Source organism: Protopterus annectens, chromosome 3.part0 (assembly GCF_019279795.1).
Source record: "Protopterus annectens isolate FY-2018-M chromosome 3.part0, PAN1.0, whole genome shotgun sequence".
NCBI lineage: Eukaryota > Metazoa > Chordata > Ceratodontiformes > Protopteridae > Protopterus > Protopterus annectens.
In genome coordinates this window covers 428,660,857-428,686,827 of record NC_056731.1, presented here as the reverse complement: position 1 = coordinate 428,686,827, position 25,971 = coordinate 428,660,857, and positions in this window count along the sequence as shown.

The following is a 25,971-nucleotide window of genomic DNA, read 5'->3' as shown; positions in this document are numbered from 1 at the left end:
GGTTTACACTGGGGGGCCAACCCTGTGTCACATCTGGTAAAGTAAACCCTAAATGGGCATAATATACACATTGCAAGGGGTGTCGAAACTCACACACAGTCTGTCCATGCTCAAACATGGCCAGGGCAGATAGCCTAGTATGAACCTATGAACCTATGACGATACAAATTGTGCAGGACACAAAGGATTATCACACAGCTGTCCTACCTGATGGTAGGAACCATGGTGATAATCCACAGATATGCTCTGCAGTACTCAAATATCACAAACAATACACCAAACCCACACACATTGCCAACATCCAACCTAACAGATTCTTTGCAAACTCCCCACCAGCACCTTACTGCCAAATATCTCTCCCAGCAGAGTGCTGGCCCCCTGACATTGCAGATGCTGAGGTAACAGCCAGCATCTACAAAGCATACCACACAGCATCAATGGTACCAAATGGTGTCCTGGGTTGTGTCCAACAAGTACTGTAAGAAGAATGGAACACCAAATAGCACTACTGCGCACTATCAGTCTTACCACAGGATATGTACCCAAAGAGCAGTGTACAGCAACAGTGGCCCCTCACCACAAAGGAGGTGCCTGAATGGATACTGCAAACTATCACCCCTCTACCCTGACTATCTAGGTTGGCAAAGTAATGGAGAGGATGATCTTGGATCCCAGGAATAACGAGATTGGGTACCTACAGACATTGGACCCTACCCAGTGTGGCTTTCATAGGGCAGATCCTGCCCCTTACACGTCTGACTCATGTGAAATGGGCACCAAGGCCATTGATGTGGGGAATGTGGATCACACAGCCTATCTGGACCTTGCTAAACCTTTCCATACAATACCCTAGCTGGTCAGTACAGATAAGCTCACCAGCCTAACTATAAACCCCTATCCAAGTAGATGGGTTGAAAACCAGCTCAAGGACAGAACTGACCTGGTCAAACATGCTGCAGCCATGTCAGACTGCAAACCAGGTACAACTGGCATCCCACAAGGCATGGTCCTGGGACCTCTCTTGTATGCTATATATGTCACATAGGTACAGGCCAACATGGAAGGACTCTGTCTGAACAGGTTCGCAGAAGACTACAAACTGCCCACCATATCGGACCCTCCAGCTGACGCATGCAACCTACAAAAGGCACACATAGAAACAGACAAGTGGTGCCACAGACATGTCAACAAGCTAAATGCAGAATAGTGTATAGTCATGCCCTGTGGAAACACAGTACATGGCCAGAAATTACCACATAGGTGTTAACCCAGTAAGTACATCAGGAGCAATAAGAGACCTGGGGACACAAGGTGATAGATATCCTGCATGTGACAACCATGCGAATGTAGTGGTTACAGAAACATACCATATACCCACCTAATCATGAAAGTAAGCACAGCTAGGTCAGGGTAGGTCAATGTGCCTCTCCAGTCATCCATCAGCAGCCTCACAATTGTGTACAATGGCCCTTGAGGGATGTACCTTAGCAGACACCTGCATCAACTGGAAATACCCCACAAATACCCCACCAGGAGGATCGCAGAGCTGTAACAGATGCCATGTGTCACCTGATTAAACAAACTGCAGCTCCACACAGTGCCATACCGCCTGGCTGGAGGTGAACTGTGCCTGATGTATAAAGCCATGACCAAGCTGGTATCAATGGACATTTGGCACCATGTAAAATCTGAATGCTGGTGCCCTATGCAGATGACAGGCCTGAACCCCAGCACAGACATAAACAGGACATGCTGTACCAATTGGTCCATAACCCAGAAGCTCACTCCACTCACGACTAAACTCCCAGTACAGGTTATCCAGGGAGTCCCTCATTGACTGTCATCCACAGGAATCATGATGGCTGGATGGGAGATGGTAGATGCACCCTGGATATCACCTGTATGTCATGGGTAGACAGAGGCACAGCACACTAACCTTGACATATGTCATGGCAAACACCAGTAAATGTGTGTTGAAGGACAAACACTCTCTGACTAGCAGTACAAATGGACTAGGGAACATGGCCATTATTTGTCACTGTCCACACAAGTTGTAGAATACATTAACAATGTTGGACAATCATGTAGTATGCTGTCCATATCTGAACAAAATGCAACATGGTCATATCTGCACAACTTGCCCTTAACCAGTCTGGTGTGCTCACTACAAATATTTCAAGCAGTGATAGGACTGAAACCGATAATACTGTCCACCACAGTGAAAGTACTGAACCAGTACACTATACGACAATACACTGTTTGGTCAGTAGGAAAGGATGTTGACAACTGTATGCCAACTATCCCATGGCAACCCTGCAGGCACAGCATAATGCCTGTTAGGTTCAGACACAAAGCAGTTGGGCAGTAAGAACACAACCTGACAACCAACACTCAACTGTACATGTGAAATATAGATGACGTCCACACACAAACACAAATGTGGTGGACCACAGATCCCAACATAAGGAAAGTTCACACTGGGCATGCTCGCACACTTAGATAAATGAGACGTGTCAGTCAAGAAGCCATAGAAACTGTGAACTGGGCATGCTCACACACTTAGGCCATGTCACAGTTCCGCAGTTGCACACACATATCTGGCATTTGTATGTGTTAACACAGGAACCTCCTGCAATACAGAAATCTGCCCAGTGCACACAGTGAAATTACAACAGAGACATAAGTAAAGTAATGGATCCCACTCATATGCAAACATCTTCCACAGTACACAAGCTGTTCATAGAGATAGGGAAAGCTATGGCAATAAAAACCCACAAACAGTATATGAGCAACAGATACTTGCATCTGACAGGTAAACATATGGCCATAGAGTGCAATACTAGGCTGTTGTCCCTAGGGAATACAGAAGGCTATCCACAGTGTATTTGGCATCTGCCTCCGCAGTACAGTAGGCCACTGTGCCTGTGCAAAGTTAATGCATAGATATGCTCTCCCCTGTACTGATGGATAGTAACAGATGTACATACCTCTTCATACATAATGATGTCAGCACACTATACATATGTCAGAAGCACAAGTGATACCCAGTAATTTGAATAGCTCGCTCAGCTGCTGTGTCTCCCACAAGTGTCATAATATAGTTAGGTAGGGGGTTTAAATCCTGCAAGTGCTCAGTGTGTGTATGTATGACTGCAAGGGGGGGGAGTAGTATGTGTGCAATTCCATGTGTAAAAGAACTGTCCCTTTTGGCAACTAGTACAACACATGCTGCATATTCCACTGTCTAAACACTGATGACATCAGCACCCTATAAGTACAGCAGGAGAAAGCAAGCCACCCAGTAATGCAAATAGTGCGATCTGCTATTGCGTCTCCCAATAAGTGTCATAACATAGCTAGGTAGAGGTTTGAATCCTGCAAGTGCTCAGTGTGTGTGTGACTGTGTGGGGGAGGTAGTAGTGTGTATGCAATTTCACGTGTAAGAGAAATGTCCCTTTTGGCAACTAGTACAACACAACGCATGCTGCATATGCCACTGTCTAAACACTGATGATGATGTCAGCACCCTATAAGTACAGCAGGTGAAAGCAAGCCTCCCAGTAATGCAAATAGCGCACTCTGCTACTGCATCTCTCACACGTGTCATAATATAGCTAAGTAGGGGTTTGAATCTTGCAAGTGCTCAGTGTAGGGGAGTAGTGTGTGTGCAATTCCACGTGTAAGAAAAATGTCCCTTTTGGCAACTAGTACAATGCAACACATGCTGCATATTCCACTGTCTAAACACTGATGATGTCAGCACCCTATAAGTACAGCAGGAGAAAACAAGCCTCCCAGTAATGCAAATAGTGCACTCTGCTACTCTGTTTTCCCCAAGTGTCATAACATAGTTAAGTAGGGGTTTGAATCCTGCAAGTGCTCAGTGTGTGAGTGACTGTGTGGGGGGAGGAGTGTGCGTGCATTTCTATGTATAAAAGAAATGTTCCTTTTGGCAACTAGTACAACACAACACATGCTGAATATTCCATTGTCCAAACACTGATGATGTCAGCATCCTATAAGTACAGCAGGATAAAGCAATCCTCCCAATAATGCAAATAGCGCGCTTTGCTACATCATCGCTCACAAGTGTCATAACATAGTTAAGTAGGGGTTTAAAACCTGCAAGTGTTCAGTGTGTGTGTGGGGGGTAGGCGTGTGTGTGCAATTCCACGTGTAATAGAAATGTCCCTTTTGGCAACTAGTACAACACAACACATGCTGCATATGCCACTGTCTAAACACTGATGATGTCAGCACCCTATAAGTACAGCAGGAGAAAGCAAGCTTCCTAGTAATGCAAATAGCGCGCTCTGCTACTGTGTCTCTCACAAGTATCATAATATAGCTAAGTAGGGGTTTGAATTCTGCAAGTGCTCAGTATGTGTGTGACTGTGTGTGGGGGCGTAGTGTGTGTGCAGTTCCACATTTAAGAAAAATGTCCCTTTGGACAACTAGTACAACACAACACATGCTGCATATTCCACTGTCTAAACACTGATGATGTCAGCACCCTATAAGTACAGCAGGAGAAAACAAGCCTCCCAGTAATGCAAATAGCGCCCTCTGCTATTCCATCTCCCACAAGTGTCATAACATAGTTAGGTAGGGGTTTGAATACTGCAAGTGCTCAGTGTGTGTGTGACTGTGTGGGGGGGAGTAGTGTGTGTGCAATTCTATGTGTAAGAAAAATGTCCCTTTTGGCAACTAGTACAACACAACACATGCTGCATATTCCATTGTCTAAACACTGATGATGTCAGCACCCTATAAGTACAGCAGGAGAAAGCAGTCCTCCCAGTAATGCAAATAGCGCTCTCTGCTACTGCGTCTCTCATAAGTGCCATAAGATAGGGGTTTGAATCTTGCAAGTGCTTAATGTGTGTGCGCAATTCCACGTGTAAGAAAAATGTCCCTTTTGGCAACTAGTACAACACAACACATGTTGCATATTCTACTGTCTAAACACTGATGATGTCAGCACCCTATAAGTACAGCAGGAGGAAGCAATCCTCCCAGTAATGCAAATAGCGTGCTCCGCTACTGCGTTTCTCACAAATGTCCAAACCTAGTAAGGTAGGGATCTGAATCCTGCAAGTGCTTAGTGTGTGTGTGGGAGAGTAGTGTGTGTGTAATTCCACATGTAAGAGAAAGGTCCCTTTTGGCAACTAGTACAACACAACACATGCTGCATATTCTACTGTCTAAACACTGATGATGTCAGCACCCTATAAGTACAGCAGGTGGAAATAAGCCTCCTATTAATGCAAATAGCGCACTCTGCTACTGTGTCTCTCACAAGTGTCATAACATAGTTAGGTAGGGGTTTGTATCCCACAAACGCCATGTGTGTTTTTGTCACACAGTTTGTCCATGTGTGTGGGGTGTTGTTCCCAATATTGCACGACATACATTATATCAGCAATGTCAATGCACACATGATGTATGTGTGTGCCACCTACACATATGTACCTGTGAACTTCAATAGTTCCCATGTCCGAAGCCTGCCTCATGTGAATACATGGAATATGCATTAGACAACTGTATGACTGTGGTGTTCTGTGCAGGGGTTGCATGTGGTATGTGAATATACAGTGTGAGTTGTAGATGGTGTCATCCCACCAGCGAGGGATACACGACTGGTCTGGAGCATATAGTCCACATGGTGATGAACAGGTGCAGCATGTTTTCACCTCTTGTGGGAGTGGTAACAAGTTGTTCCATAGCAATGCAGGGAATGAATGCTAGGAACCCTTCAGCTAGGGTCTTGGAGCTGGAGAAATGCTCACACTCTATGTTTGGGTAGTTGCAGTCCACCCATATAATGGTGTTTGTAGAGACCGTCATATTCCCAGTGTTGTCAGAAAGGACAATGGGTTTCCTGGGTATGGGAGGGTGGTGTGCCAGGCTATGAACCTGAAGGCAGTCTAACCCACTGTTAGTTGCACATGGATAGGCCCTGATGCTTTGTGCTGTGCCACCAACCTGGGGGTGTGTGTATCTGAGGTGCCTTTGGATACATCCCCCCTGTTCTGGTTTGGTGCATGTGTAGTGGACGACAAGCATGGTATGAGGTATGACCTGGCAGTGATGGGGTGCACCTGGGAGCCTTGTACCAGGAGTCTGTTACTGCATGGATATTGCTGAACCCCATGCTAAGGACAGTTTCCACTGCATGCATCTTGAGGTTTACACTGCTGCTGTTGAGTAGCATTACTATTAGTGTCCTATCCCGTGTGATACCTGTGTAGGTGGCTATGTAATGTCAGCCTTGCATACAAAGGCATTATGTGTGTAGCAAGAGCCTCTGCCAATATACAACGGCCCATGGGTGACAGGTGCAAGCTGTCCCTAGCAAAGCAATGTGGCTTGTCCGGCATGTAATCCCATGCTGACAGGCATTGGAGCCCATTGAATGTCACCGAAACATACAGTAATTATAGAAACTGATCATCCTTTCTACATATTGTGGCAGCATTCTTGGTGAGGGTAAGATGCTACTCAAGGTCAGGGTCATACCAGCCTGTGCCACAAGCTCAGAGAGCCCCTCTATGTCCCCTAACATGTAGTCCAGGGAGGTGCGTCACAGGTCATACACACTGGCACAGACAATGACTGAGTCATATTTCTACATGCCTTGGAGTGACCTGTATGTTTGTGTTATGCGGTGGATCATAGTGCCCGACGGGCATCTCAGCGTGACCTTCACCTTGTTCAGCTTGGTGAGCAGGACCTCAGTGTACCTGATGGTAGAGGTACCTATTACAACTGTAGCAGGTGTGTTGTCAAGCCGTATGGGCTGTGACTGTTTGGCACACAGGCTTTGTGAGCTATGTGTTGCACGTGCTCTGCTCTGGCATAACGTTTGCTTGTGTGTCTGCTTTGCAGGTGTCAGCTGCTCAGGCAGGATGCTGTTCTGAGAGTCCAAGAATGTACCTGTTTGTTTCTGTGTTTGGATTGCGGTCATGGCAGGTCTATGTGAGACTGGTACTGTATTCACTGTCGTATCCCACTCCACCTGACAGGGTATGCCAGTACTGAGTTAAAGGAGCTTAGCCCTCAGTTTGGCTATGTGGTTGCATCTCTCACATGTGTTGTAAGTGTATGGGAAGGGGAGAGGGTTGTCTGTGTACATGAGGCAGCTGTAACATTGCCACATGACTCACAGATTCACCAACTGGACCAGAGAGTAGATTGACAGGTGACCTTTGCACATGCTACCATAGCATTGTGAATCCCATACTAATTAACGACACATAGGGCCAATGGGGAACAAGGTACTCAAGGTGAGTATGTGAGGGTGTAGTGCTCCTGATTTGTTAGTGCTGGCATATATGAATGCTGTCTTGAGCAAATGCAAGGTAAGTCATATGCAATGTGTTACAGGCAACCTACATGCAAACAGGACAAACAGTGACGTTCTGTCAAGTGAGACATGGACATCAGTACAGTAAGCAATACAGATGTCACTAGGGATCCACAGAGGCACTGAAATTCTGCACTGCAGGTGGAATCAGTGTTTCAGGGACATAACAAGCAAACATGCATACAAATAAAGCTACAGTCAGCAGACCTGTATGTAGACTATGCTACAACAAACAAGGTGTACAACTTCCAGTAGGTAACAGTGCATATATGCAGGCACTATAAGCCTGTAGCCAGACATTCACAGGTCAGATGGGCTGAGTCCAGCCCCACCCCTCACAAGTGTATAGACCATGTACCTTCGTAATGTTGAATAACTGGCCTGATACACAAGTGCTCATACCTGTAATAATACACATTTCAAATAACAGACACTGAGCCCTCACTCAACAGTTCCAGACTTAGTATGATGTATACTACCTGTCCTGGCACCACAGTATCCTTGACATGTATGGAGACTCTCCCTCTTGTCATAGTTAGTTCTGTGTTTTGGGGCCGTTATGCATGGTATGAGGTGTGACCTTGTAGTGCTAGTGTGCTCTTGTGAGTCTTGAACCTGTTGTGTATTACTGCACAGATATCAACATCCTCAAACATCCTCATTGCAGACTCGAGTGTGGACAGCATGCAACTCGCAGTTGACATGACCATCATTGAGTATCAATATGTACATTTTCGTATCCCCTGTGCTACCTATGTAGGTGGCCATCTCTTGACAGCCTCACCACCAGTATGCAAAGATGTGCAGACAGTACACTATGGTAATTACTATGGGTGTACAAAACAATACAATGACATTCATACTGTAACTGCATCAGGCATGCTGGGATATACCCACAATGATATCATTACACTGTACTGTTGTCAACATTATACTATTACAACACTTCTATGTAGTCACCCTGTGCATCAGCACCATGTTAACCTGTTCCTGCACCGATGTTACAGATTGCAGGAGGTGGCACAGTTTCATCATATTCAAAGGGTGTGTACTTAGTAAGCCTGAGTCTGCCACTGATACAACCAATTGACATGTCTGTGTGTGTCTGTTGGTGAGGGACAGCAGTACAAGATGGGGCAATGTTGTTGCAGTGTGTGCATGTATGCGGTAGCCCTAGGTGTTATCAATTTGCATGTGTGTATGCATGCACACAGTCCCACCTCATGGCTGCCATATACAGGTGTTTGTGGACAGCCACAGACTGTACCTGCCAGGTCATACAGATCACTGTCTGTGGCTACGGACATGGTACCTGTGCCTGGCAGGGGTGCTACGGACTGTATCAGGTACTAAGCCAGACAGGGTACTGTCATCAGAAGCAGGTGGTTGGTGACTGGAGACAGGTCCCTGTTGGGATTGTCCAGGGCCATGTGCACGTGGTCTCCTGGGGTGGTCTGATGACAGCACAGACCCAGCATTGCTGGGGCTGCTGCTGGCACTATGGGAGCAGCTGTGGGCCTGTTGTCGTCCACGATGGCTGCCAGCTGCTGCTGTTACTGGCATACAGCCACGTCGACACCTCAACCATCCACCATTGCCCTGGCTCATGGACATGTAGTTGTGGAACAGATCTAATGTTTCCTCCCAACGTCTGTCAATGACCTCGGTGAAGTTACGGATGGCAGCCGCAACATCACGCATACTGTCATTCATAGCTGTGCGACATGCTGTCAGCTCCCTCAGACCCTGTCTGGTGTACTGTTTCATACGTGACTGTGCCTGCATTACAGCCCAAAACATAGCTGAGGTTGAAAGACCTCTGTGGGCCCGTATGACAGGGGCGGTACGCCCACGGATGCTCCCACAAGAACCCCTGGACGTCTGCCTGTGTGGTACCATGTCAGGACCTGGCCATGGCTGCTGTCTGGGGATGCATGTGCCACCGATACCACATTACCCTGGTCAATGCCCACTGTATCCTGTCCATCACCTAGGGACATTGGTGACAAAGGATGTATTGGCAGGATGACTGTGTGCATTGATGGGGTCGACAGCTGTGTACTGTCAATTGGCTGACCAACGACAGACCCTGGCACACCTCCTTGTGCCATTACACAGGTATCATCATTATCACTATCCACAGCAGCTGATTCAGGTTCCCCGCTGCACAACACCAGAGCAGCACCAGAACCTGTGGGAGTAAGACAGGAAACACAGTTTACAATGTGTACACAATGTTACCACTGATACACACATGCACACATGTGCACATGCGCACATGCGCACATGCACACATGCACATGCACGCATGCACACATGCACACGCACACATGCACACATCCACACTCCTCAGTATATGAGATATCAACACACAGACACAAACACACCTGCAATCAAACACATAGCACTACTATTAGCCTATTACATAGCCTATTATTACTATTAGTATCAAGAGTATTGAAGGTATTGTCACTCATCAGCATGGATAGGCTGCCTTGCTGTTACACCAGAGGGACCTGCAGAAATGAGACATTTATTGTCAGTGGGCACAACTGTGCCATTGATACTGTGAGTATTATACAATTCAGTAGTACAACAGTTGGCTTTCACAGGTCTACTGCTGATATTGAGAATATCACTCTTGCACAATAATTACCAAGATAACAGCTACAAACTGAGGACACACCTCACACATGCATAAACTACCAGTGTACAGAACAGTCAACTATACATATGGCATGTTACCTGCACGCTCCGAGTCCTGCTGCTGGGTGGCTCCAGACTCCATCATTATGCATGTATGCTGCTGCTGTTGTTGCTGTTGGGCTGGAGCCACAACACTTAGGAGTAGTCCCTCCAGTCTGGTGAGGGGGGGATGTATAGCCACCCCACCACCTGTGGCAAGCTGTTGCCTGTGGATATCCGACACACACTGACGGACATTTCTAATTAAATCACTGCAGTGATGGCGTACTTGCTCATATGTCCGGTTATGCGTGCCTATGTCATTTACCTGACTGACCAGGTCTTGCCACAGTGCAGCCCTTTCCTGCTGGTTCTGGATGGTGCAGGAAAGGAGTATTGCGAAACCCCGCACCAGGCTTTGGTGTATCTCCTCATCCTCCGCAGCGGAGTAGGTAGGGTTTCGCTGGTGAACCATAGCCCTGAAAAGGAAAAGAAAAATATGTCAGCAAAATATGGCACACATAATACACATAATACTCGACTGTAGTGATATAACTTAACTCCCATATATAGCATCTGTCTGTCTATTGGGGGATACACATGTAAATGACCAGATATCAGTGCTCAGCCGACAACTGTGCAACAGTACCTGGCACACTCCATACGGCAGACTAGTATACTCCAGCAGTCAGCACACTGATTCAGGTCCAATGCACAACTTCACACTGGGGGTTTGTATCAAGGTACTGTATGGGGAACATTATCAACCCATGCACTGCATGCAATGCACGTTACATATTTCACCTATAATGCACACTACTCTTACTTACCATAACCCTACCTACACCACAGTCACATACAGGGTAACACAGCACAACATATGGCAATGTAGTATGTTTGGATCGCAATATCTCACACATCTGTCTCTGGCCTCACACCAAGGACACACACTACCATGACAGACAGACAGTCATGGTGAGCAATCACACCATTACATAACATGCACCCAGTCACTGGCACACTCATTCCACCTCACATAGTTGTTTTGCAATGGGTTCGTGGGTGTGCATTGTGTCTTAGGTAGGTAGTATGCTATTGGCCCTGGGCCTACAGCAGCATACTGTTATGCTACCCTGCCCCTTGTGACACACGTGATGTGATTGTACCTGCTCCTGTCAAACAGTTACACAGGGTGACTCATATGGCATATTACCTATCTGCATAACATTCAGCAGGGGTATGTCTGACATCTACTCATGGGGAGCCTTGCTTCTTAATGCTGTGTGGTTTACTCCAGGGTATGTCTTATCTGTGGGTAGGAATCTGTACCTCCACCATGTGCTCTTTACTGCGGTGACAAGGACGACAGACATAGGTCATTTAGGTTGTGATGTTGTGAGGTGTTACCATGGTTGTTGGACAACTGTCATGGGTGTGACTTAACTGTGTATATCCAGCAGTGGTAACCTCTATGTAGGTAGTATGGGTGCGCTCTGTAGTCTTGTCAGTCACTCTGCATAGGTAATGTGTTTGAGTGCATTGTCACAGTTTCTTACGTATGACTGTGTCCTTCTTCATATCTGTAGCTGTCATGGGAGGTACATACCGTGTAGGACATTGTGGGGTGTAGAGGGGTACAGTGACCTACATGTCCATAGCTGACACACCATGTCTGCTGACACATACCATGTACAGGTATTACAGGACTAGTGTGCCACTGTGAATATCAATGGGGAGCCTATTGTACACTTGTTGCCCCTGTTCCCCCCTGATGCATGCAGTGGTGGGCAGGCAAGCACATATGTGGTGGTTACTGGTGTAAGTGTTTTGGAATGGGGTACATTGTACTACAACATACATTCATATGTGCACATAGTTACCTTCACATACATATGTATGTACAGCTTTCAGTGACAGTTGCAGTATGTCCCCTGCCCTATGCACATCTTCATATACATAGATACAGACCAATAACACATATGGAGGGTTCACAGTATGTAGACTATTATATTATTACTTTACATTACCTGTGTTTGTTACAGCTGTTTGCATTGGCTTTGTGATGGTTGGCCTACCGCTGCTTCTCTTGCCAGCTTCAGTTTGGCTTGGCAGTGTCAGGTTGTGATGACAACTTATTTGTTTTGTTGTTTTAAATTTTCTTTCTTTTCTCTCTCTCTCTCTCTCTCTCTCTGTCTCTACCTCCAGAGGGTGCAATGAAAGTATTGCATGTGTGGACTGGGAGTACAGGATGTTTTTGTAGGTATCTGCACATGTCCATGTGATGGCCTCTGCACCAATTGTTAGCCAGCATTTACTAATTGCATACAGCCTGTTGTGTAGTGATTGCAGTTCTCACTGTGATTTCAGGACAGTGCCATAAAAAGGTATGTTAGGTAGGTGTAGCCCTTTCAGATTATCAGGGTGGGGACCATGCTGGTATGCTGTGGACACTGTTCTGTGAGTGTAACGGTTGGTATGTCTCTCATATTTCAGGCTGTGTTGTAGACACTGCAATGCATGTTGTACTGTAACCTGAGTATTCCTTCCTCCAGTTTCCTCTTCTCAGTGTGTATGTAAACTGACACCTAAGACTAGTAATACCGTGTATATGGGTGTGTGTGCTTTCCTGTGGGACTTGTGGTGTAACTGGTATATAGCAGTGGCTCTTGCAATTTGTTGCTATGGCTTCAATATTTGCCCTTTACATTCACTCCTTGTATGCCTGCTAGGTGTCTTTACTGTAATGTGTTGCTATGGCTTTCCTATTTTCCATTTACATTCACACTTTGTAATGCTTGCTATATCTGTTTGAGCAGCAATTCCTTATGTGTTTTTGTTGTGGTAGGGTGGTACTGCATGCAGTGTGGTCTGGCCATGGTGTGGGTCTTGACACCTGGAACGGTATTTGATTATGCTGCAGAGCAGGCCTCAGATACTCTCAGGTGCATCTTTTATCAGCCTCATGGAATGGTACATATCAGTGGGATACACCCATGAAATTTTCTGATATTCCGCAGTTGTGACTGTGGGTTATTTTGAGCATATGTATTACTACATCATTTGTGACTTGCAAGTGGTGCATACTTTCAGTAATTCATAGTTACCATTGAATGTGTTGTAACACCTTTCTGCTTACTGTTAGTACATTTCACAGGGAGTCAGTGGGGCACAGTTAACATTTGTTTTCAAATCAGGGACATCCCTGTAACTCAGTCACAGTTGCTATGTCTGGGCTCTTATCTATTCAGATATGGCAGTGTTTATCCTGCTCTGAGTATGTGTGTGGCTTGCAAGGTGCTACTGTGACATTATTACCTACTAGCTACCAACTAGCATGGCTGTTTCTCTTCACACACTAATATTTTACAAATCCACTAGATTTGACAGTAAATATACATGACATGCTTTGTGTACTAGACTTCCTATATTCCCTTTACATTCATTCCTACTATTTCATGATATATTTCTTTCAGCACAATGTTCTTTTATAGCAGTCATGGCTTAGTGGTAAGTCATGTAGACTACTGTTTCCAAGGTCCTGGGCTCGGGACTGACAGTGGGATTTTATTTTGCTTCTGAGCAGACTACAGGCCTTGTCATTCAGAGTGACTAAGGCACTTCTAAGAATTGTAAGCAGGGTAGCGCTGGTTTGCATGGCGCTCACGCATGCGCATTGGCATTTAGCTTCACGCACACACGCTTAGCCAAGCGCATACCCGCTTACAACTGCTTAAAAGTGCTTACTCTTGTGCACACCCGCGCTAATTTCTTTGAAAGAAATGAAAATGGGGAGACAGGAAAGTGGTGAAAAAGGGGTCACAAAGAGGGTAGGACAGTAGGGAAACAAGCTCAGGATTTGCAGTAAGGGTGTAGGAAAGGCCCATAGCTGCACATTTCTTTATCAGCAACAGCTCTGCATACATGTATAATTTGGTGTGAAATTAGAAACCTTCCACCCCTGAGAAAGGGGTGAGGACAACAATATTTGTTGTACAGCCAATTGTAATTGTCAGTTCACATGTCCAGCAGACATGTCTGCGAAATGGGCAGCTATGTATGGGGATTAATTTTTTTGTGGGAACAGAGTGCCCTTTTTTTTTTCAGGTGAGAGTGGAATGTCAGGTATGGGAAGTAGGTATAGTTGGGGAGGTAGGTAGGGGAGGTTAACAGACAAGACAAACAAGATGCATACAGGGGTGGTGTATGACACATGTGGGGGGGGACACAATTGACGAGGATGGATGTTTGGATATCTCGAGCCCATGAGCCCACAGATGGCAACAGTGGAACTGAGATCCCCACCCATGGGCAGTTGCCACTGTGCCTTCACTGCCCAGGACGGGGCTGTGCTGGGGGCTGTGTAGAATGGGCAGCAGGCACACCTGTGAGTTGTGCCACCTGTGCCTCAAGCTGGCGTAGGGGCTCAAGCACAGAATGCCTGATCTCCCTATGCACCACAGTCCGGACACTACGGAGGGTGAGTGGAAGGTCTCCTCCGGCCACGCTTGCAGACGGGGGATGAGCCCCATCCCCTGCAGCGCTTCCACCCAAAGGTGGCACAGTGCCACCGGAGGAGGGTCCAGCCTGGGCACTAGTGCCAGGTGCACACGCCAGCTGAGGTGGGAGTGGTGGGTCCGCTGGAACCCGCCTTCCCTGTCATCCTATGTTTTGCAATATTTTATGACAGTTTGGACTAGTAACAAACAATACCATTCACAATTAGTTGTAACAGCATGCATTAGTATTCCCATTAACCTAACACCCATAAATTCAAGACATTGAACAGCAAGCATAACACATGCATAATTTGAACAACAGTACACAATCCAACAGCATGCAGGGTTGATTGATGGCAACAGGCCATCAGGTTTGGATGTATGAACAGGGCACATGCATCAACGTACATGCAAATACGTATGAACCAACAGGACAGATGTCCAGGGGAATTAATTGTGAATACACATACCCATTTCATGTGGAATGGATTATTAGTGGTTATAGGGTAGGGTGAAGAAATATTTCATTAACAACTTCAAATACCTATACATATGCTGTACATTTCTACTAGCTGCAGATATATACACCCTACAGGTCTGACTACAGTTTCCTATTTGTAAACTTAGGCATGTTGGTGATGGGAATGTTACTGCTACATTAATATACATTGCATTTTTATTCATACACGTTCATATCTGGCTCTATTCAGCTACAGCATCCTGCTACATTTGATTTATATGGCTCTAGACAACTGTGGATGTTTGGCATTTCATACAACCATACTATCTGCATATTGCAAAGGTACAGCAACATATCCAAATTGTGGGACAGACATTCCAGCTTCAGTACTTTATTGCACACATTTCACTCCTTGGTTGTGCCTGTCACATTCATTTCATTCTGTACTGACTGCAGTATACTTTATTCAGGAGTTATTACAACTTTCTTGGTGGATTCATACCTCTTTCTCACACTCTCACTTGTTTTATTTTTACAATTCAGGATGGTACTTAATTCTAGGCTTTATTGACATGTTTTACTTGGTTACAACAATCCTTTCCAACAGTCTCACTTGTGTCATGTTTCAGATTTTAAACGGGGATATATTTCACACATGTGTTGTACTCAGCTTGTGTAGCTGTAATTTACAGCCTGCTGCAGGTTATGTACTATTAAGTTACAGATGGAACATCTTTATTTCAGACTTGTTTCATTTTTATTTTTGGATTACAGGCTGCATCACACTTATGTAATCACACAGTACTAGCAGAATCTCTCTTACACTGTTACTTGAACTTTTTATTAATAAGTGACTACACTGCACTCGTTTGCAAGCTGTCATACTTATATTTTTTAACAGTTACAGGGAGAAAATTACTAACCTGCCTGGTGGCGCAACCACACAAGCCTATCGGCATAGGCTTGACGATTCGCAGAACAGACACCTGCAGCTGTAATATAAATGAAGTAATATTGGAATGCACATCTCCATAATATCAGCTAGGATAATTTCTACATAAATAATTACATGTAACTTACTCAGTAGTGGGGCGTTGGGCATTTGCCGGGAATCCTGGATTCAACGGTTCAGTTGGTCCTGCTTCCATCTCTTCAGGTCCGCATGGTGGTGATGGACCTGTTCACCAGTCCTTGGTATTCCTGTGGCACTGGTGAGATCATGTGCCAACCGGTCCCATGCCTCAGCCTTGTATGCTCCCCCACAGGACCTGGCCCTGCATGAGTTGGGCCTCATGATCGTGGATGAGGAGCCAAACCATATATTTGGACTCCTCAATGCCCCACCTCTGTGCTCGGAAGCAACTACCCTCTCCTACACCTGCCATCCTGACTGCAAATCAGTTCCACAATCAGTTATGCTGTGTATTGCCGCGTATGGGGCTTATATATGCCGTTTTTCCTGCACTTATCTGTGATTGGCCATTTTGGAAATGTATCAGCTTCACAAAACCTACTTTGTCATGCTTCTCTTTCCATTCATTCCTATATATATGCTAATACTGCATTTCTAAGAGCGACTGTCATGGCTTAGTGGTTCAGTACTTTGACTATGGTGCATGGTATCCTGAGTTTGAGCCTGGCCATTGCTTTTTTTATTTTATGACTGTCTACACAGGCTAGGAGGTGTGTCTGTGTAAAGGCAGTTTCGATACAGCTTGCTCAACGTTGCTCGCCGGTTAGCTTGTTGGCGCGGTCCGCAGCTCTGCGCAAACGGGTTACGCTGGTTTACGCATCATTTGGCTGTCAGCACGCATATTACGCTCAGCTCAGCTACGGGCACACAGTTTCAGCGTGTTACAATGCTGCTCAACCCCGGGCACTCATTTTACACCTGTTAAACCACTGCTCACCTACGGGCAGATATACTCAGCTTGTTAGAGCGTAGCTCAGCTATAGGCACTTCTGACATTTTTTTTTTATTATCTCACATTTCTTCAAAATACATGGCCCATTTCATTACATTTCACATAAAATATAATTATATATATGTACATATATGTCAGGGAATTGTTTCGTGCTTATTTCGCTAGAGATAAAAATATATGTTGTTGGGGCTCGAACCGTGACTGCCTCCTCTTCAGCCAACGTCTCTTTCACTACGCTATTGCTTCTTGGCTTATTTTGCATATTTAGATCTTATATGCTTTTCCACTGACTGCTAACTGTGGCTAAGCGACTGGCATGCCCGCGCAAACGAACGCAATTACTGGCAAACATCTTTAAAACTTATAAAAAAATATAACATGTTCATTTTTATAGTTTATGTTTATATTCTGTGGGGGCATATGTTGTGTTGTGTTTGTTGACATTTACGCGGACTCTCTCATGGGGGTTTACTTTCGGGACTGTTACTCTTCTGAGGGCGTGTCCGTTTGCAGGACTCGCCCTGCGGACGTGCCCCCTACTTTCTTACATGGACCGTGTTAGCCTTGGGTGTGAGTCAGCATGCCCTCATGAATATGCATGGCATGCTGACGTCACACCGTTTAACTGCGGCCTCCGTGTAAGACTTGTAACTCTTACATGGAGGCTTCGTGAATCCTGCCCATTGTTTTTTTTCTTGCCAATAGTTTGAAAATAATAGAGAATTCTGGTGTTTTATGTTTGTTAGAAGTTTATATGTCCTAGAAATTGTTTTCCCTTTCATCTCGAGGTTTTCTAGTATTAGTTTTACTAGGTTAATATCCTGCAAGTCGACTTGTGTTTGTGAGAATTTAGCATTTATGAGATAATGGATTTGGGTAAGAATAAGTCCCTTGGGTATAACAGCAAATCCCTACCATTTTTTAACCTAAATCAAAATGGCATATTCACGAAGAATATACACCCACTAATTAAATACATGATTCTTACTACACAGGAATTATTTAAATCATTGTAATTATTAGATTTATAAAACCACTCCACCTAAATCCAAACCTACTAATAAACAATAAACCCTTAAATCTAGCAAATTACCCTCTGATAAAAGATCTCTCAGTATGGGAAATATACCAATGGAGAGAATCCAATATACAACAAATAAGACTAGAACTAAATCTTACTAAGAGTTGATTTGTTATCTTATAGAGCTGGTACTAGAATATAATGTTTTTTTTGCTTGAGAAGAAATATCACCTGCAGACCTCTGGCATAGCTATGAGCACTTTGTGTGCCAATAGCTATGCCAATATGGTCATGACATACTGGGGAAATGCAAACATCTTAAACGTTGAACAGCTTAATGTGCATGTAAAATTTTATTGGTGTTTTGTGGATGACTTATACATTTTTTGGAAAGGAGACCTTGAAAGTTTAATTAATTTTCTAAGTGCTATAAATACAAGTACCTCCTTTCTTAAGTTCACAATGAAACATTCTTGCACTCACATAGATTTCCTTGATGTAACCTTGTATAAGGATATAGATGGAAAGCTGCATACTAAGAGATATAGAAAACCATGTTATACACATAGTTATCTTGAACGTAATAGTATGCATCCACCACATATTTTTGAAAATGTGGTAAGAGGTCAACTTTTAAGAGTTTCTAGACTTCATCACCAGGAACAAGAATTTGAAACAACTATGTGTTCCACTAGTGTGGAATTTATAGAACGTGGTTATAAACCTTTTGAAGTTAGTAAAGCATATGAGAGGGTTAAGTCAGAAAGACAAAGTAGTGGACGTCCATTTTTTTTACGTAAAGAAAACATAAGAAAGACTGCCCATAATAATTGTTATGGCAATGTAGCTTATTGTATGACTTTTAGTACTGACAGCATAGATATAAAAAAGATTTTCAGAGAAAATTGGCATATTTTATCTTCTGATCCTACTCTATGTGAGTTTGTCAGTGCAGTACCAAATTTTGTTTATAAAAATAAAAAATCATTGAAAAGAGAGCTCTGTTTTCCTAATACAAGTAAGCTAAGGCAACCTAGTATTAGAACAACTAGTTTTGGCACATCTATCTGTGGCAAATGCACTTTTTGTAAATACATTGATGTATCTAATAAATTTATTCAACCAGACAATGGTAATCATTATGTTTTTAAAGTTGAAGCTAATTGTGACACTAAAAACTTAGTTTACCTAGCACAGTGTGTGACTTGTTCAAAATTTTATATAGGAAAAACTAATAGGCAACTTAAGGAACGAAGTAGAGACCATTATTATTGTGCTAATAAGGGCCATAGTTATACTGCCTTAGCTAAACATATACTAGAGAAAGGCACTAACCATTGGTTTAAGTTTATGGCAGTAGAAGTAATTTATGAAAGTTTTAGGTTGGGTGATATAACTAATGTCACAGAAGGGAAAGCACTAAGATGAATTCTTAAACTATCAGCCCATAGAGGTGCAGGTTTGAATGAATCAGTACCTCTTAAGCCAGTTCTGAAAGAAAGAAAGCTTTTTAAATAGATATTTGTGTCTTTATGGCAATAGCCTTCTATGGTTTCTGCTTTAAAAGAAAGCTGTGCCTTTAAAATGTTTATGACTATTGTATCTGCATGTTTTTTATTTGTAGGTATTTAATTGATTGTATTTTAAATATCTGAGATGCTGCTGTTTTTTTGTATGGTGTGAAGCAGCGATTTTATCGTGAAAGTGCTCACCTGTGTTCGAATAAAAGTCTGTTTGGATTTTATACTGCTCTTTGCCATTTGCTTTTTATTGGTTTGCTGTGGTGCTGTGTTCTACATTTTTGTTCATTTCATCTTTTCATAGATGTTACTAGGCAGATGGTCCAGGAAACTAGTTAGAAGCATGTTCAGTTTTCACAAGAATTGTGAGTTCAATTTCTAATACACATTTTCAGAAAGCATAGTATCAGTATGTTAAAGCTATAACTAAGACAACCACAAAAGTTTCAGTAGCTACAGTTAAAAGGTGGTGACATGATAGTTGGCTTATTACCAAAACATATATTCCAATGGTGTCCTAAAGCTGTTTTTAGATACTGCCCAATAGAAGTCTTAAGAGTAGGAGGTTCCCTACAGTGTCAGAATCAGAGTAGAGACTTGTACACATTTAATTTAGTTTTTCGTAATAAGCTGCTTATGTCACCTTGGATACTGGTTTTACTGTTGTCATGTATGGGGCACTTATCATTATTACAATGCATTCATATTACTTTGACAAGGTGAGTCATTCTATGGCCTTAAATACATAAAGCAATGAAATAAATGGCTATTGTATACATTAATATGCTATCTGTCAGGGCTTTTTATAGGAGGAAAAATCACAAGAAGGGACTAGGCAGGTTTTAAAACATGGAGGTTCAATTTCCTTACCGAACCGCTCATGCATACTGCTGGTCAAATTACAACAACAACAAGAAAAAAACTGACAAAAGTCAAAATCAGTTCTTTCAAATTTTGTTTTTAAATGTTCGGCAGTAACACAGGCTTTAGCTATATGGGTTACATCATGCCCAGGACATAACAGCCATCTAGTCTTCCAAAGACTCTGGCTGCCCACACACATGCTCCCCAGCTGCTATATCATAGCTCCAAAGGGAGAAAACAGCAGCCTGAGACCAAAAATAAGTCAGTTCTTTCTTATCACTCCCAAGAGCAGTCCTCCTGAACTTCAGAAGATTGGCATTTGGCTTCTGATGTTCCATTGTTGGCAGACAAGTCCCCTTTGGGGAACCCTATCACACTACCCTATCACACTTATTTTTAGTTTTTATCTTATTTTTGTCTAAATTTGGATTATGCCTGAAAAAAATTGGCTTTTTACTGGGGTCTGTATCACATAGTCAAACTGTCATAAGTTCGACTATGTAAATATCAAACCCAGAAGTCTGAAAACTGAAAACTCCGAACACTCAGAACAGCGATTTTTTCCCAGGAAAAAAAAATATCGCTGTTCCGGTACAAAACGCGGAAACACACAAACACTACATACTGTTGTTAATGTGGGAGGCTGTGCACCCACCCCCTACTTAAATATATCAACTCCAAGATCGCAACACAGTGGAGGAAATAGCAAATCCGTGGAAATGGCTCACCGAATTCTTTCCCTGGGAAAGAATTCAATGTTCTGCGGCTTCGCTATTTTCAGACTTTCAACTTCCCAGTTCGAAGTTTCAGCGTTCGGACATTTGTGCGTACGGACTTATGATATACACTCATTTACTGTGTTTACTATTTGAATGGGAATGTCTTGTCTAACATGTTTTTTTTTATCTGAGACTGTTTATTTTTATTTGGAGAACTTAGCTGTAGTAAAAGTGTGCTGCTTTTGTACTATTTCTATTTGAGGTCAGGAATTTATATATTTTAGGATTATTTATTTATTTATTTGACACTTTTTAACCAGGTTAGTCCATCTGAGCCAATGACCCATTTTCAGTGGAGACCCAAGGAGAAACGCTCCACCATTACAACAAAGAACACAAAGATAACATGATTAGGCAGTATACAAAATATGGAGAAAAGCTCCACATTACCAAAACAAAAAGTTACAATCTAGGCAAAAATACAGAAACTAAGAGAGCAAGTACAAAAATAAAGTGGAGAAAAGCTCCAGCATTACCAAACAAAAAGTTCCATACTAGGCAAAAATACAGAAATTAAGAGGGCATGTAATTGACATTAAAAAGGCTACATAGTAATAAATAATATATATTAGTAATAACAATATAGATCCATCTTTCCCTTGGTATCATATTCTTGGAATTGAAATTCATCAACAGATAAGTTAAAATTTTCAAACTTACAGAAGAGATGTGAAAAATAAGAAGGAGTGGACATAGAAGTTTAAAGAGGATTGTGACAGGGGCAGGATCTTGATTTTAGAAAATGAAGCTTGACTTCAGTTTTGAAGCAGATGGAACTAGTCATATTGTGAAGGCTAGGTGGGAGCCTATTCCAGACAAGGGACACTGAGTGCTTGTAGAGGAGTTTACCTATAGTTCTGTTTGGTTTATACATGTCCAGAAGGTGCTGGTCTGAACTACGAAGTGTACGGGTAGGGATATAAGGGGATATTATGGTGGAGAGAGATGGACAGGCTTGGGCTTTGTTAAGTAAGGTGTGTGTGACCTGCAATTGGGAAAGTAGTAAGAGCTGAGGGAATTCCAGCCACTGAAGCTGTTTCAGAGCAAGGTAATGATGTGATTTGTAAGGAAGGTAACAAGTGAATCTGGCTATGCTGTTGTAGGTTTGCTCAAGTTTGGAGAGAAGGGTTGATTGGAGATTGGTAAAGATAGGGGAGGCTAGAGGAGACATGGAAGAAGGAAGGCTTGGGCTAGAGGGGGGCCTGGAGTTAGAAGTGAGGAATTTTTTATTTCTATAGAGAAGACCAAGTTTCTGATTAGTTTTTTTGACACAGTGTTGAATATGGATGTTGAATTTTAGCTGGTCATCAATTATAGCACCAAGCAATTTAGTGAGTGGTTCTGCTTTGATGAAAGTGTTATCTAGAGAAGAAATGGTAAAGGAGGGTTTAAGGTGGAAAAGAGATATGCCGAGAAATAGTAGGAGCTTAGTCTTTTGGGGGTTAAGTATAAGTTGGTGTTCTGTGAGCCATTTTTCCACGGATGAGAAAGAGTTTTGGGTGATGGAAAGAAGTTTGCATATGTTGTTGGCACAACAGATGAGAGTAGCATCATCAGCATATTATATAAGGCAGGAGGAAGTACAGGAGGTGGAGAAATTATTGGTGAATATATTGAAAAAGAGGGGGCCAAGGACTGAGCCTTGAGGGATGCCAGTTCAGGTAGGTAGGAAAGAGGAGCAGGTAGATTGCCATCTGACAGACTGGAGCCTGTTTGAGAGGTAGCTTGAGAACCAGAGAATAGTGGAAAGGGAGAGGTTGAGATCAGTAAGTCTGGGGAGTAGTTTGTAATGGGAGACCATATCAAAACCTTTAGAGAGGTTGAGGAAAAGGCAAGATATCAGGAGATTTTTGTACCTAGCTTCGGCAACAGTGTGAGTGAAGGATATGAGGGCTGTGGATGTGCTATGCTTTGGCCTAAAGCCATGTTGAGTGGGGGTCAGAAGATTTTCATTGCTTAGGTAGTTTAGAAGTTGGTTATGAATGCATTTTTCCAGAATTTTGGATAGTGGAGATAGGATGGCAATGGGTCTATAAGTTGGATGGATCAGCAGAGTTACCTTCTTTGTGTAGTGTATTGATGTAGAAAGATTTCCAGATGTGTGGGACAGTGGATTCTTGGATAGATTGGTTTATTATGATAAAGACAGGATAGGCTATAGAATGAGCTGCAAGTTTAAGAAAGAGAGGGGGGAAGTTATCAGTAGAGGGAGAGCAAGGTTACAATTTTAGTAGAAGAGACCTGATGCAAGCTGTGGAGACAGAATTAAGAGAGAAAGCATAGGTGTTACCTGTATTGTGCATGGTGTGCGAGAAGTTGTGGATATGGGAGGGTTGGGTAAGTTTTTGAATTGATTTGATGAAGTGGGTATTAAGTAAGGTGGCAGTTTCAAGGGTAGAATAATTTGGGTAGGGGTTGTGGGTTCACCAGGGTGCAAAATTTTATTGATGGTAGGCTAGATTTTGTTAGGATTAGACTTTTGAGAGAACTGTGGATTATAGAAGTATTTTTCTTGTCTTTGTTGATTTCTTTTTTTATTGATAGATTATGTAGTTCATTGTATTCTTGTAAAGCTGCTGCAGATTTAGTTTTTAGCCATTGTTGCCAGTATTTGTCCCTTTCTTTCATGAGAGGGTGGGTGTCTTTGGTGAGCGAAGGTGAGTAATTTGTTTTGATTCTCACCTTTCTTAGGGGAGCTAAAGAGTCAAGAATATTCAGAAATGTACAATTAAAATGTAGAATGGCATAATTGAGAGGGAGGTACTTCAGGTAGTTACAGTTAATGAAAGTGAATTGGTTGTTAAAAGTTTCAGAGTTGAAGGAAGAAAGGTTGAGACATTCTCTGTAATGGTGGGATTTAGGGATTTGAAAGGAGTATTGCTGGACTTCAGTGGGGAGGTGGTCACTTAGGGAGTCAGGTAGAGTATTAGGGTTATGATATGGGGTGGGGTCAGAAGTAAGAATCCAGTCTAAGGTGGAATGGTTGGTATTGTTAGTAATGAAGTGGGTAGGTGTTGTGATAAGTTGATGGAAACCATAGTGGGTTATATGTAGTGAGGGAGATGTAGAGGATAGTTTTTGCCAATCGATATTAATGTCACCTAGTAGTAAAGTCTCATGGGGGATATTCTCAGAGATCCAGGCTAGGATAGATTTGAGAATGGGAATGTTATTCCCTGGTGGGATATAGATAGATGCAATGGCAAATTTCTTTTGGGGGTTGAGATGATAGTTTAGTAGAGGGTTGAGATGACAGTTTAGAAGAAGTAGTTCTGCAGATTGAAAGTTGGGGTGAGATATGGGCAATGGGGGATAGGTTAAGGTGTGCTGAGTACAGGATAGCAACACCCCCACCTTTTTTAGTAGTTCTATCTTGGCAGTAAATGTTATAATGGGGAGGTAATATTTCTGAGTTAGAGATATGCAGCTTTAACCAGGTTTCACATAGGGCTAGGATGTGAGGTGAGTGATGGGTGATACAGGAGTAACTTTCTTAGGTAGACTCTGTATGTTGATAGCAAAGATAGAGAGATGTTTGGTCAGGCTGGTATTAGTAGTAGTTGGGAAAGGAGGCCTGGGTTGGGGTGGATGTCACCAGCTAGTACTATATTGTTTGTAGGTGGAGAAGATGTAGTAGTATGAAGGTAGAAACTAAAAGGTTTGTATTTGTGTATGCAGGATGTAGTGGTGAGATGGAGAATTTTTAATTTGAAGAGTTGTGGGAAGGAAGAATTGAAGAGAGAGGGATAGATTAGAAAAGACAAGGAAGATTCCTTGTGGGGTACAGGAGATTTGGAGGTTGGAGATGGGTGTGAGTGATTAAAATTCGAGTGATGGGAGGTAAGGAATGAGAGCTAAAGTAGAAGGATAGATATGAGGTAAAAGGGGGCATTATATGTGTGAGGTAGGTAGTGAAAGGTGGATTGAGAAAAACAAAGGAAGGAGTGCATGAGGAAGAGTGTGCTGAACAGGGCAGAGACCTGATATAGAAGGAGAACAAGAGAATGAAAATAAAAGTTAGTAGGGTACAGAGGAGTGAGAGTAAAAGTGAAAACTGATGAGTTATGGAGAAGTAGTAAAGGATGGGGGCTCCAGTGAGGTGATAGTGGGTGGGGTGGAGATAGGGATAGAGAGGGAGATGAAAGGGAAGACTGGTTGGGGATGAGTGGAGATGATAGGCATTGGATGATAAGGGGTATAGAATGTTTTTGATATGGTCATCCACCAAACCTAACAGAACTGCTGCCTCTGGTTTTAAATCATATGCTTTCCTTAGAGGTCATAGAACCAGTGCCTCTACATCAGATAGGGAAAGGATCCTATTCATGACTGTTTCTGGTGGCAGCTGGGCATGCTTCCTGGAGACCAGTTCTTGGCCCTTAATCCCAGCATTCAAGATGTTGACTTTACAGGGACTGTTAACTTTCATTTTTATGCATATTTATTTGGTAGCTCTTGACCTGAAAGATGCATTTCTTCACTTTCACACTGTCACAGAAATCAGCAGTTTTCTCAGATTTCCAACGTCTGGGTCACATTACCACTTTTCTGCATTAGTCTTTGGGTTATCTGCAGCTCCAAGGGTGTTTATAAAGTCTCTAGCTCCAATAATAGCTAATTGCACACTTCAGAACATTTACATATTTGCTTATTTGGATGACTTACTTATCTTTGCAGCATCTTTTTCCAGGTGCCAGGAATCCCTTGCATGGGTTACAAATCTCCTTGTTAAACTAGCTTTTCAGATCAACAGTCAAAAATTCTCCTTAATTTGTTCTCACAGTATAGTGTTTCTAGGATGCCTGCTAGATTCTTCCCTGCAAAAGGCGTGCCTAACTCAGTAGAAAGTGGACTA